The sequence below is a fragment of the Lutjanus erythropterus genome, chromosome 20, assembly GCF_056507025.1.
Source record: "Lutjanus erythropterus isolate fLutEry1 chromosome 20, fLutEry1.hap2, whole genome shotgun sequence".
Taxonomy (NCBI): domain Eukaryota; kingdom Metazoa; phylum Chordata; class Actinopteri; order Lutjaniformes; family Lutjanidae; genus Lutjanus; species Lutjanus erythropterus.
In genome coordinates, this window is record NC_139336.1 from 17,602,075 (window position 1) to 17,615,094 (window position 13,020).

Here is a 13,020-nt window from a genome sequence, read left to right on the forward strand (position 1 = left end):
ATTGTTGTAAAGACGATATCTCAAGGTTCAGGTTACAGGGACAGTGATTTTGGCCATAAAGACAGGTCAGCTTCACTGTGATACATTAATGTTCAGCTCTACCCCCCTCTGTAAAAATAGTTGAGACAGTGGAAATTATTCATTGGAATCACACATATATAAAGAGAACTTCCATTTTTCAAAAAAATACACTTAACACCTTTAATTAAATTCCTTCAAAGTTACAGATGAATATAGTGGTGGTATATTATATGAGTCTGGACAGACATGAATGCAAACTGACTTGACTGGTCGTTTTTTTCCAACTTGCGATCAAATGAAAATAAGAATTGTTGTAGTGTTTTTACCTTAGAATGAGCTGTTTACATCTACAGAGAGTGCGGGTCTTCTTCCATGGATGTCGTCATGTTGCGCTCCAATGAGAGAGTAAGCAAACACACACCAAAGTCTTTCTGAGGTGTGCAGTACTTTTTTTTTGTTTTTTCATGTTTGTGCCATGTTACACTGCCACGTTTCTACAGTAGCCCAGAATGGACAAACCAAACAATGGTTTGGGACAAGAGAGAGACAAGGTGTTTGCAGTCAGCAAGCTCACTGCTAGATGCCACTAAATCATACGCACACATCCTTTAAGGAGTCAAGAGAATTACGGAAGGAACCATTGTGTATCGTCTTCTACTTTGGAAACTCACTCAGTTAAACTCTCTACTGACTTGTTCTCACTGTGTAAACTATGCTAAAAGTGTGAGGCTGGTTGAATTCCTGAAGGCGTCTGATAAGGGACATGAAAGACATCCTGGTGAACAAGCTAAAAAATGCCACCCTGTTCCTTCAGAGCCAGAGTGAGAGAAACAACAGAGAGGGAAGAGAAGAAATTAGGGCACTGAGATCAGAGTGAGAAATACAGAGATGTGCTTCATTGTGTTTGTCTCTGAGGAGGGGAAAGTGAGACCAGATACTGATTATAAATGGGAACTGGGGGGATATGCTGCACCTGACAAAGGCAGAGGAGAAGGATGACTGGTTTTATAGCCACTGAGAACAGAGAGAGAAAATGGAAAAGCCTGAAATTGGATCACACAAGAGCCCAGCTAAATCCTAAATTGTGAAACTGCAATGTATAAAAACTAGCACAACTTACACTACCCTATTTTTTGTAAAATAAAACAATCCCTTGGTGAGGTAGATAATATTTTTTGGCACCTGATAATGCTGAATAAAATTACACCACTGGTATCCAACTCCTTGCACTGTGCATTTTACAAAGCTCTGGATCTCTACAGTAACAACAACGTGCACAAAGACCAGATGTTCAAATGCAAATCATCTGAACATCACTAACTTTATTGCTGGACTGAAGTTATTTTGAGCATCTGGAAGTCTATTTGTCAGATATCCCACTGTGAGCAAAACACAGAGATGCGTGTGCGCTTCTTTTTAAAGCTCCCTATAAACCGATGACTGCAGCTGTGAAGGACACACTGGTCTAAGAACTGTGAAGATCACTGACTTTCAAGCACAACTATGTAGTTTTGAAAGAAGAAGTATCATTCTGACTCGCCAAATTAAAAGGTGTCAAGAGTAGCACATATCTCTGTTATAGCTGTTATTGGTCTGGTACAGCCAGTAGCTTATGACAGCTTTTTGGGGGTGGGGCTCTTATGTCTTTATTTGATAAGACAGCTGAAGTGAGGACAGGACTGGGGGAAAGAGAATAGGGAGATGGCATGCAACAAAGTGCTGCAGGCGGAAGTCGACTCGACGGTCTCTGCAGAGGACTCGCAGCCTCGGTACATCGGGTGCATGCTCTACCATCTATGCCACCTATGATGGCTAATGTTTGCTAAGGTTAGCAAACCACAGATATTGCAGTGTAACGAACTATTTTTTTTTATATCATTATATTAGATTATATATTATATTTTTACTTCAGTCTCTCTTTCAAACTCAGCACCAACCAATTTGGAATGATGTTTGAGTGCTGCTTGAATGGAGACGGATAGAATTTGTTGCTGAGATGACAGAGTCACAGAAGTTACTGATGGAGGCAACAACCCTTCGTTGACTCAACAGGAAATTAGTGTGTCCAACCAAGTGTCATGTTTCCGAGACTACTGCAGAGTCATTTGACACGGGAATGAATGCTGACTGTAGCATTGTTGTACGTCAGCATCATCACTGAGCATCTTAGCATGCTGACAATACCATTTAGCTCAAAGTATCACAATACTAATGATAAGAGTAAGTAAATCCCATTTTATTAACGGAATTTGAAAGAGAGCTGTGCAGTCTCACAGAGCTTCTAGCATAGCTGCACACCTCTGGTCTCATTTTAATCTGGCTGTTGTGAGCTGCTAAGCTTAATGGAAGTGTGACATTAATCAGTGGCGTACGTCTCTATTGAAGTCAGCCCGCTAATCTGTTTCATAACTTTCTTCCTGGAGACAGACAGGACAAATACTAAATGTCACTTCATCATTTTCGTCGAAGCTGTTTTTCATTTTCCCATTACAATTATCAAAATGGCATTTACTGTTATCCGAGCATTTATAATCTTGGCTTATACAAAGTCTCTTCAACTTTTTATCCACAACAGCGATTATAAGGATATCCTGCACAACATAATGGACTTTAGTGAAAGTTAACAAAACCTTGGAAAAGAGCCATTTTTTCACCTTTTTGTAACATGAAAATGGTTGAAGCTCCATCAAGCCATATTTGATATTTTAAAATGTCAGTGAAAAGCCTTAGAGTACTCTGTCAAGTATTACAAAGTTTTGCATGAAGAACCACCAAAATAGATGCTGTGACTAATCAAGTGAAGGACACGATCAATCAAGCTTGCCAAAAACATCATCCCTCTGTCACTCTCAAAATCCCTTGCATTGACTACAAAACTGCCATGAGGTGGCAGTAGCACATCTGCTATTCTCAGCGTGAGTCTCTTGAACACTGTATGTATCTCTGAGTCTGGCCTCTTTTTTCCAGGCCGTCGGAGAAACACTTGGCAGTGCAAACAGACACTCAAGGAGTCGTGCCAAACTTGTAAGGTCCTCCCAAGTAGACAGAGAGTCATGGCAACGCTTGATCGCGATGAATAATGAATGGCTCACAGGTTCACTTTACAAGGAGCTTTTCAGGTTCAGACACACACTCACTATATTCTCATTATCTGTGTCAACTATAGTCCGGGCAGGGTGACTTATACCAACAGATGCTTTTACAACTTTTCCTCTACTGATGCTGAATATTTTTAGAAACAGCAGGTGTGCCCTGCTCACAAAAGGAATCAAGACTTTTAAAATATAGTTTAAGCAAGCTAAAATGGAAGACACTGGATGCAAAAAATCGTGACTTCCCCAACACTTCCAGTTGACATAAGATAGGCAGTCAGACTTGAGACAATTACCCCAGAAATAATCTTTTTAACTTAAAGGTAGAGTAAAACAGTATATTTGCCCACTAGAAGAAGTCAGAATGAAGTAAAACACACACGTGACACCCTCGCAAGCCCAGTTATCTATAGTGAGAATTATAAAGTAAAAGCAGATTAACCCTGTGTTTTTAAATCTATCTGGAGATGTAGAAAAGTATGCCTTTAAATAATCATTTGACATTTTGGGACAAGGATGAGTCAGCTCTCATGTCTGTCAACGTATCTGGAACCTGGAGGCAATTAGCATAGCTTAGCATAAAGATTGGACGTAGATGGAAAAGCTAACCTGTAAACTCACTCATCAACATATTATATCTACTCTGTTAATCCGTGGCTTTAGCGAAAGGGGTTTATGGTTGGAAATGTTCGGTAGTGACTTGCTTCCCCAGCTAACTTTGCTGGGTGGAAAAAACATGTAATATCTTGGAAATCACATATGTATCATGGAACACTTTCTTACACTTACATTGTTTAGTCCGGTTGAACCAACACATCCTCATATCTAAACGCCAGAATGGGATGATTGCCAATTACCCCAAAAACGGCATATATTGTGCTTGTCTGAGTGGTCCATCCACCCCACTCCTCCAAATGCGGACTTTCCTTATACTTCTCCTGACATGTTTACTACATCTACCTGGGGGCATCAGTTGTGGCTTACACTTGCGACCAACGTGTTTTCTGTTGAGGACGGGCTGGGTTTGACTGAATGCTGGAGTTGAACTGTTGTGGTTTGTCTTGGTTGGTGTGAACAGCAGATTCTGGTCCGCCTCAAAGGGGTGGTTTCGGACTGCTGTCAAGTGAAGTCTGGGGTGATTCATCCCTGGTGTGAACACTATTCCCACCAATCACAGAACCGTACCATTGTATGTGCCATTTCTTGGGTTAATAAAAGAGTTTTCTCTTCTTGTATTGGAGACTGGGGAATTAGCAGTGCATTTACAACAAAAATGTGGACTGGTAGTAGACAAACCTGGACTCAAAGTGAAATACCTGCATTATTAAATTATTTAATACCTGCTGTCTTACAAGATTGTTCATTTTCATGGTCCTCTAAAGCATGCTGTCATGTGTTTCAGATCAACACCGACATGAAGAGAACCTGGCAGTGCTCCATGATCTACGATATCCAGGTAGAAATTGCGCCATTTGTTGTTTATTTGACTCTGTGACCAATAATGACATTTCCACCACATGACTTGTGTTCACAATATCTGGGTCAAACGACCAAATGACAAAACCCCCTGCAAAACCACAACTTGTCATTCTTACATTCAGTTTGATATATTGTTTTAATAACAAAGGCTTAGAGGCTAGGTGTTTCCCCCGTCTCCAGTATTAAAGCTAAGCTAAGGTGAGCTTCCTATTTAGTATACAGACATGAAAGTGGTATTAATATTCTCATCTAACCTCTGGCAAGAATGTAACTTAGCTTATTTCCCTTTTATTTTTCCTTTCTTTTTTTTTCAATTTATATTCAGAGTTCCACATTTTGTTTAAAAAATGTTTTCACTCATTCTACATGAAGTACGGTATAGAAGAAAGTCAGTCTTGTTAAATGTCCTGACATCTGACATCTGAGTTCATACAAAGTGCTGTCTGACTACATCAGAAATTGAAATTCTTGGTCAACTGTTGAACTGAAACATTATTATGTTGGCAACACTGGCTCATTATTAATTGTACAATCAATATTTGTAGTTTTCCAATAAAAATAAAGAAAATCTGGTTTACAACTACTAATGAAATGAAATGAAGCAATAATGGTGACTGGTGGTGAAAATTATGTTTTTGTGGTTCAAATATATTTTCTCTGTGGCATTGCAAATTACTGTTGTGGTGACAAATTGTCTTGATGATGTCTTCATATATTTTTTAATTACTTTCATCAAATGTTAACTCATCTAAACATTTTTAGGGCCATGGCTCAATGGATGTCAGTGTCAGTCAGTCTGTCCAACACTATGGACCAAAATGAAATACATCAACAGCTATTAGACTGATTACTATGAGATTTGGAGAAGACATTGTCGTCCCCCAGAGTCCTGTTGACTTTGACTGAATTCTCTTGAAACTTTTTCTCTAGTGTAATCAGGGAGTCAATAATCAAACATGTGTAACATACGCTAGAAATTACGTGGATAACATTATATATGTAGACTAATGTACTTATTTTACCCAAACCATACTCTTCTCCTTAACATAACCACATAGTTTTGTTTACTAACCCTAACCAAGTAGTTTGTGTGTCTTTATTTTGAAAGTCTCCCCAGACATTGCATATTTATTATTGCTAACTTGACCATGGATGATGCTAAACTGATCCTTTTGTCTTTTTAAATGAAATATTTTAACAACTATTGAATACTTTATCATAAAATTTGGGGTAAACGTTCATGTTCCCTTCAGGATGAATTGTAACCTCTTTAGTGATCTCTCAACTTTCATCTAGTGTCATCATCAATTAACATTTTAATTACTCAATTATTTTAGTTTATGATGAAATACCTGCAAAACAATGACATTCCCTTCAGCCTCAGCTGCAAATGTTAGTATGCTAACACACTACATCAAGATAATTAAGATGGTACACATTTTATATGCCTGACATAAGGATGGTAGCATCATCAGTGTGAATGTGTTAGCATTAGCTCTAAGCAAGAACAGCCTCAAAGAGCTGATAACATGGCTATAAACTCTGAAGCCTGTTTTACACAGCCTGTTCAAGGCAAGAATTTTGTGCCATAATTCTGCTTCACTGTTCTGTATAAAAGGTACAAACATGGAATTGGGAGGGAATTATTGTTCAGCTTTTGAGGCAGCGGGAGATGTGGTAACACAGATGAATCAGTATCTTTATGAAAGGGGTGAGGTGGCAGGACAAGACACACAGTCATCACACTTGACACCAATGCTGTTGCGTTGCACATCTAACCTCTTTTGCTTCCAGAGGACTGGCACGCTATTTAAAATCACTCACTGGGCTACATTATGCTGCCTTTGTTTGATTCAGCACATAAAAACTATGCCAGCATAATGGCGGGCTTTCTTTATGGAAGTATTGCCGGATCTCTCTTTAAAAAGGGCTTTCAGTCTCGTTGCCTTTCTGTGAGGCTCAAAACTCAACAAGCTACTTTAGAAGATTATCCAGAAAAGGCTCAATTTAGCATTTTGTGTTTATTTGACTCTTGACAGATGTAAGAGAAATACTCCTGTTTTTCCACTGAATGATATCCAGCTGCAAGAGTCTGCTGAAGTGGCTTTTTCTCATCTGTAGGTGGATGATGGGACGAGCTAATGGGTTACAGACCAGAAAAGATCAAAGAGCGGCAAAGGTGGAGGATGTAGGTCATGTCAGACTTTGGGATAAACCCTCATCAGTATAGCTGTGCTCAAAGCAGAGAGCTAATAAACAGAGCAGTACTGTCTGTCTGCAACCATAATTTGTGCTTATACAAAATGACAAAGACTCATACATTCAGGTTCTCTTTGTCAGACAGCACACACACAAATGTACACACATGGAAAATTCAAAGATAAGACGTTCAGAGCTTGTCAAATTTGTCCTCAAAGTGCCAGTCACGATGGATCAATTTTCTAATCTCCAGTGGCAGAAAGAGACTGCTACAACTGAAGACAAAGCAAGTTTAATTAAAGAATTTTCCAAGTATTGATGTTATTAATAATGCTAATATGACAAATAATGTTTTTGTGACATAACCAGACAATCTTGTCCTTGCAAAGTTCTCATTTATATATGATTCATTTATCTTGAGTCAGCTATCTCAGTCATTTGGCCGTAAAACACTCTGAAATAACAAGACGGACAGACCAATTAGGCTGTGAATTCCTGCCTGTACATGCAGGCTTGTTGCCTATTCCCCATGTTACAAATGACAAAATTTCAAATAAACCACTACAACAACAGTATATCACACAGCTCATGGAATAACCTGAAACCTGAGAGTCAAAATCCCATGTTGTATATCGTGCCATCATGCCCTTGAGTGTGGCACTTAAACCAGATTGCCAGTAAATCTCCAGCTCAACACAAATAGCTCTTCTGTCAGGTGTGACGCGCCTCAAAGCCCTCTGGATTCAGGTATCAGGGACATTAGAGGAGGAATTGGAGTGAAAACAGGTGCAGAATGCTGCTGCCGGGCAAGTTTCTCACTCAACTCAGGTATCCAGTGTCCATATGACTCAAAGATAAATAAATCATGTTCAATTAATTTCCAGCACAATGGAGGCAGGTGACATTGGATTTTTGGTGAAATGGGAGGGAAATAATGGATCTCAGAATACAGTTTCACAATAACACTTTTTAAAGTTTGGAAGATTTTATAAGTTTTTTAAAATCTTTTTGTGTGTTGTTTCCTTTTCATTGGTGTCCTTGCTGCCTTGTCTATTCAAATATTTTCTCGGTGAATTAATTTTACTTCACTGACGTTTCCATTTTAGTCATGATGACAGAGGGCAGACTACATGATGGACGGATGACAGATGATCTGTCCTTCACGTGTCTTTTCGTATCTTCATTGTGACAAAGATTGTGGCTTTGCTTTGAAAGTCTAAATAAAGCACTTAATCTTACTCTGACATTAACATTATATAACATGGAATAAATGATATCCAGCATGGACATTACAGAGGCTTTTAGTAAAGACTGCAACACACAGAAAAGCAAATGTTCTTCACCATCTCTACTAGCTCCACTAGGTTTACTTCTAATTTTTGCATTTGTAATATTTTATTAATTAAGAACATACTTTCTTGGCCGTTATTTCCAATAATGTGTGAAATAAATTAAAATTACATTTTTGGGTTGTTTACATGGAGCACATTTTTTTTTTGTCTGTCTGGTAATTTGAGTGCAGGAATTTTAACATTGTGTCATTCATTCAGTCATTAACACTGTTATATTTGCTTTAATTAATTGATGTTGTACCTTTGTTCTTTTTCATGGATCCTTGGCAAGTCTTCCCTTTGCCAAAAGATGCGGCATCAGATAAAATGGCCTCTTAAACGGAGACAGCAGGAAATGGGAGAGGCCATCTGGGTGTGCCAGAGGACAGTCTGCTAGGATCAATGTTAAAACTAATTAATATTATATAATTATTGAATTTTTGATTGTTTTAAGGTTATTTATCCCACCAGGCATATGCCAGAAGAAGATCATGCGATCACTCCTGTTCTGTACATGTGTTAGTGTGTGTGACAGAGATCAATGGACCTCCATCATCTAATCTGTAGTTAATCTCACATATTACTGAACCGATCATCTTAATTTTTTGTGTAACACATTCTACACCTGTCCCGGAACATTTATGTCATTCTGTCCATCACTTAATCAGTTTACATGTCGTCGTGTACATGTCGTCGAGGAAAAGTATGTTTTCATCAAATCTGTGTTTTGCCAACAGGCCTAACAACACCGTGTCCAACAAGTAACACTGATTTCTGTGCTGAGGAAGATTTTAAAGGTTTAAGGGGATGCATCAATTTATCAAAATGTTAAAATAAAAATGAAATTTCTTACTTACTCTAGTCGTCCAACGCAGTTGCATCTCCCCTCGGCAGGTTTCCCTGTTGATCAGTGATGAACTGCGGGGTATTTTCAGGCTCTTCAGTTTCCCTCCGGATTTACAGTAGATTATCCAACAGAATTATCTTTCCTCAGTTTGGGTTAGCAGCAGGTCGACTCGCCAGTATCCAAGTGTGAATAGAGAAATAAGAATGATCTGCAGGCCTTTATATACCCGACGATGGCCGGGTCATCATTCTGTTTCTATGACAATCACTGACGTACATTATATACATAATTTTTTAAACGTACAGTATATTTATTACTTTTATACATCAAACATTCATCCCAATATACAAACAAAATCTGAACAGTCCCCAAACATGAACATATGGCAGTATCAAAAGTAATGGTAATGAACTAAAATTAAATAATTTAAAAAAGTTAAAATATGTATTTTTAAAAAGGTTAAACACAAAGTAAAGGTGTAAAGGATAGTAAACAAATAAATAAATAAAAAAATTAAAAAAGTATATTAACACAGGTATTGATCAGAATTCAGCCTATATTCCTCACAATAAATTTGATACTTTCATCATAATCACCTAGGATTTCCGTGACTTTTCAATATCAGCATATTTTACAAATTCCAAAAACATCCTCTAAATGTTATTAATCTCAGAAGTTTTCCTTCTAATTATATATGTGAGTTTCTCGAGAGCCAAGTTGTTTAACCAGTGGCCAGGAGAGGTGCAGAGAGGGGCAGCTAACACTTTTCCAGCACAATGCGATGGAACATCTTGTAGTGGACAAAGGTCAATCATTTTTCTTTCTCTACTGGATAGAGAGCAGTTGTCTGGGTAAATGCCTAAAATGCAGATCGTAGGACACTGGGGAAGATGTAATTTGAGAGAGATCTTTAACACCAAACTCTATATTACACTCATAACAAAGGTCGGGTATTTTAGGATCAGATTTATTTAACTGCAGAGGGGAGATATACATTCTCATTATGCAATTAAATTGCATTGATAACGCATGTTTTTGTCATATTTGTTAAATATACTTTCATTTTATTTATTCACGTATTTAGAATTTATGAGTTATTTGTCTACAGCTATTCTTTTCCATATAGAGCTGCTACAGCAACATGGAAACCAAGGTTCTTTATATAGATTTATAATCACATTGTAAACCTCAGCCATCTTCAACTCCAACCACAGCCAAGTGAGTCTACTTTTTTCTTGTGCCAGCAGATCATGCAATCGCCTCTGTGTGTGCATGCTTGCATGATCAATACACCTGCATCTTGTCCGGAACTAATCTCGAATACTACTCGATCAGCTTAATTTCTTTAAGTGCACATTCATGACTGTATACTGTGGGACCTCTGTGATTCAGAGTTTTGGCAAAATGCTGAAAAACTTTTTTTTTCCTGCCTGATGCCTTTATGTTTTTATGGCCTAAGAGATTATGTTTTCAAGTCATCTCATCCTTGTGAATGTGATCTCTCAAGAACGCCCTGAAGGAATTTCTTCAAGCTTGACACAAATGTTCACTTGGACTGATTAGGTTTTGGAGGTCAAAGGTCAAAGGTCAAGGAGAAGGACGCTGTGACCTCACTTAACTAAAGAATTCATACACTAATCATGACATAATTTCACACAAATATCCAATAGGAACAAATGACAAGGTGAAGGCATTTTATATCCAAAAGGTCAGAGGTCAACTTCACTGTGACATCTGCCACTATAACCTGGTCCTGGATGAGCATCAGACAATGGATGTGTTGATAAAATCAAAATAGCGGTTTTAACAACCACAGCTAATAACAGGCCTAATTGACAATTAGAAATAGAAAAAAATCATATTCGCATATTCAAACAAAATAGTAAAATATTATACTCATAATTCTGCTTTGACATTTGATAATATCCAGTTCAACTTCTTTTGGCGAAGCAAAAGCTCAACTTTTCCTGGTCCTTTCTGTGTGTTTTAATAATTTATTTTTAAAGTACATGGTGTGAACTGAACTGTCAAGCAACTGTGTGACCATTAAAAATTAATTAGACTGAACACACTAAATTCAAACAAGACCTGCAGTATCTGCAGGCAAAAGGTTTTGTTAGCTTTTAAAGACTCCAAAAACTCAGAGAATATATTATAAAGTTGTGGAACAGCCCTGAAAAGTCTCTGTGAGATAAATTAGAACCATAGCGGCTATTTTTTGTTTTGCTCAAGGACTTTTCAGAAGTTTGACTATTTATAGCCATTGCCTTTTTGCCTTGTTATCACCATTTTGATCTATAGATCTGTGAATGTCGACAGCAATCAAGATTGTGTTTTAATTTGGTTTTTAGGCCATGACGTCAAACTCTAAAAAGGTCAGAAAGGTCTACACCAAAACAAAGATAAGAATCTGTCAAGCTCTGAGATCACATAGCTCAACCAACAGTTACTGTTCATTCCAGCATTGGTTTTAAAATGATTTACATGCACACAACTTCACAAATGAGCTGCATTTTGATGATGCACACCTGTAATTTGCCACCGGTTTTACTGTAATCTATAGTCATCTTATTACACCTTCTGTTATTCAAACATATTGTTGATTTAAGTGTCCGGTGATCACATGACATCACTGCTTAAGTTTATGAATGACATTAAAAACTTTTATTTAGAATCATTTGTATTCCTGATTTAATGTAGAGTCCAGTTGACTTAACTTACTTAAATTTTCAAATCAAATTCTTTGTTGTACTCTCATCTATTGTCTCACACTGGTATTCAAACTGGGGTCTGGGTACCAACAGGGGTCCTTGAGTGGGTTGTAGGAGTTGCCAGCCAAAGGAGGAACAGAATATTTTAACTTTCATGACATTTCTCTGGAAGTTGGCACAAGGGAATTCAGCTGATTATGAAGATTTTATTCTCTTCCAACCTAATTTTTTTTAAGCACTCGTCTCAGACTTGGGGTCTGTGGTCTAATGCATCATGTTCTTGATATAAATAACTGCTTTGATTGATCCAGTTCTTTCTGTGGTGTCATCTAAGGCCTTGAAGTTATTAAAAACAGTCCTGAAGCAAAACAAAACCTTTGTGCATGACAATAACATAACAAAAGCAATTTATCACCTGATTGTCATGGGAATTTAAAAGCAATCAATGTTTTTCGAACAACTAAAGTTTCTTCTGATAATAAATGTACAGGAATTTGTCATGGTGACATTGGTGCACAGACTTATTGATAATTTTCGGAGCTACAACTGAGGCACCAGTGTAAGACGTCTCCAGATGAGATGCAAAGGCACAGAGAAAACCATACTGTCCAACATGGACAATACATAAGACTTTTTTTTTTCACTTTAGTTTTTAGTGATGATTTCAATTTCAAAATAAGACTTCGATTTTGGGTCGTAAATAATGTTCCTTTCTCCCACTTTTCTTCCAGCTGTGTTTCTTGCAACCTCAGGCCATGTGTCAGTTTTTGGATTATGTAGATTTCCTCTACTTTGCATTGTTCCTGGCTAGGAGGCTCCACTTTACCCCATTCCCTTACCTTTTTTACTAAAGCTTTATAATATTTTGACCGAATACGCATTCCTTATTTGTACATTCTCTTAAGTAATGTAAAAATTATAAAGATACAATACCATGCAGTTAATGGGGATATGATAAAGTAATAGTTTTGCATGGTTTCGTATGCAACATTAATATTTTGTGGCATTTACAAAATGTATGTGAGTAGTCTGCATCTATTACTCCACACTCTCTCCATTATTGTAAATTTGCATTTATATATGAGACTCTTAAAAACATATTCCATTATAAAGTTGTGTAGCACTCTGCACTATGATGTATATCGCAGCTCTATGATGACTGAGAAAGTTGCATTTAATGAAATGTTATAAAATTATTTGTTGGTCTAGATCGCCTATAGTTAGATATTCTGCAATTATGTTGTGTTACATGTGATGGGCCTGCTCCCAGCATGCATGAATGTGCAGAAACATGTAACAATACTCACGTACAAAGTTTGTTTGAAAGGAGACTTGCTCTA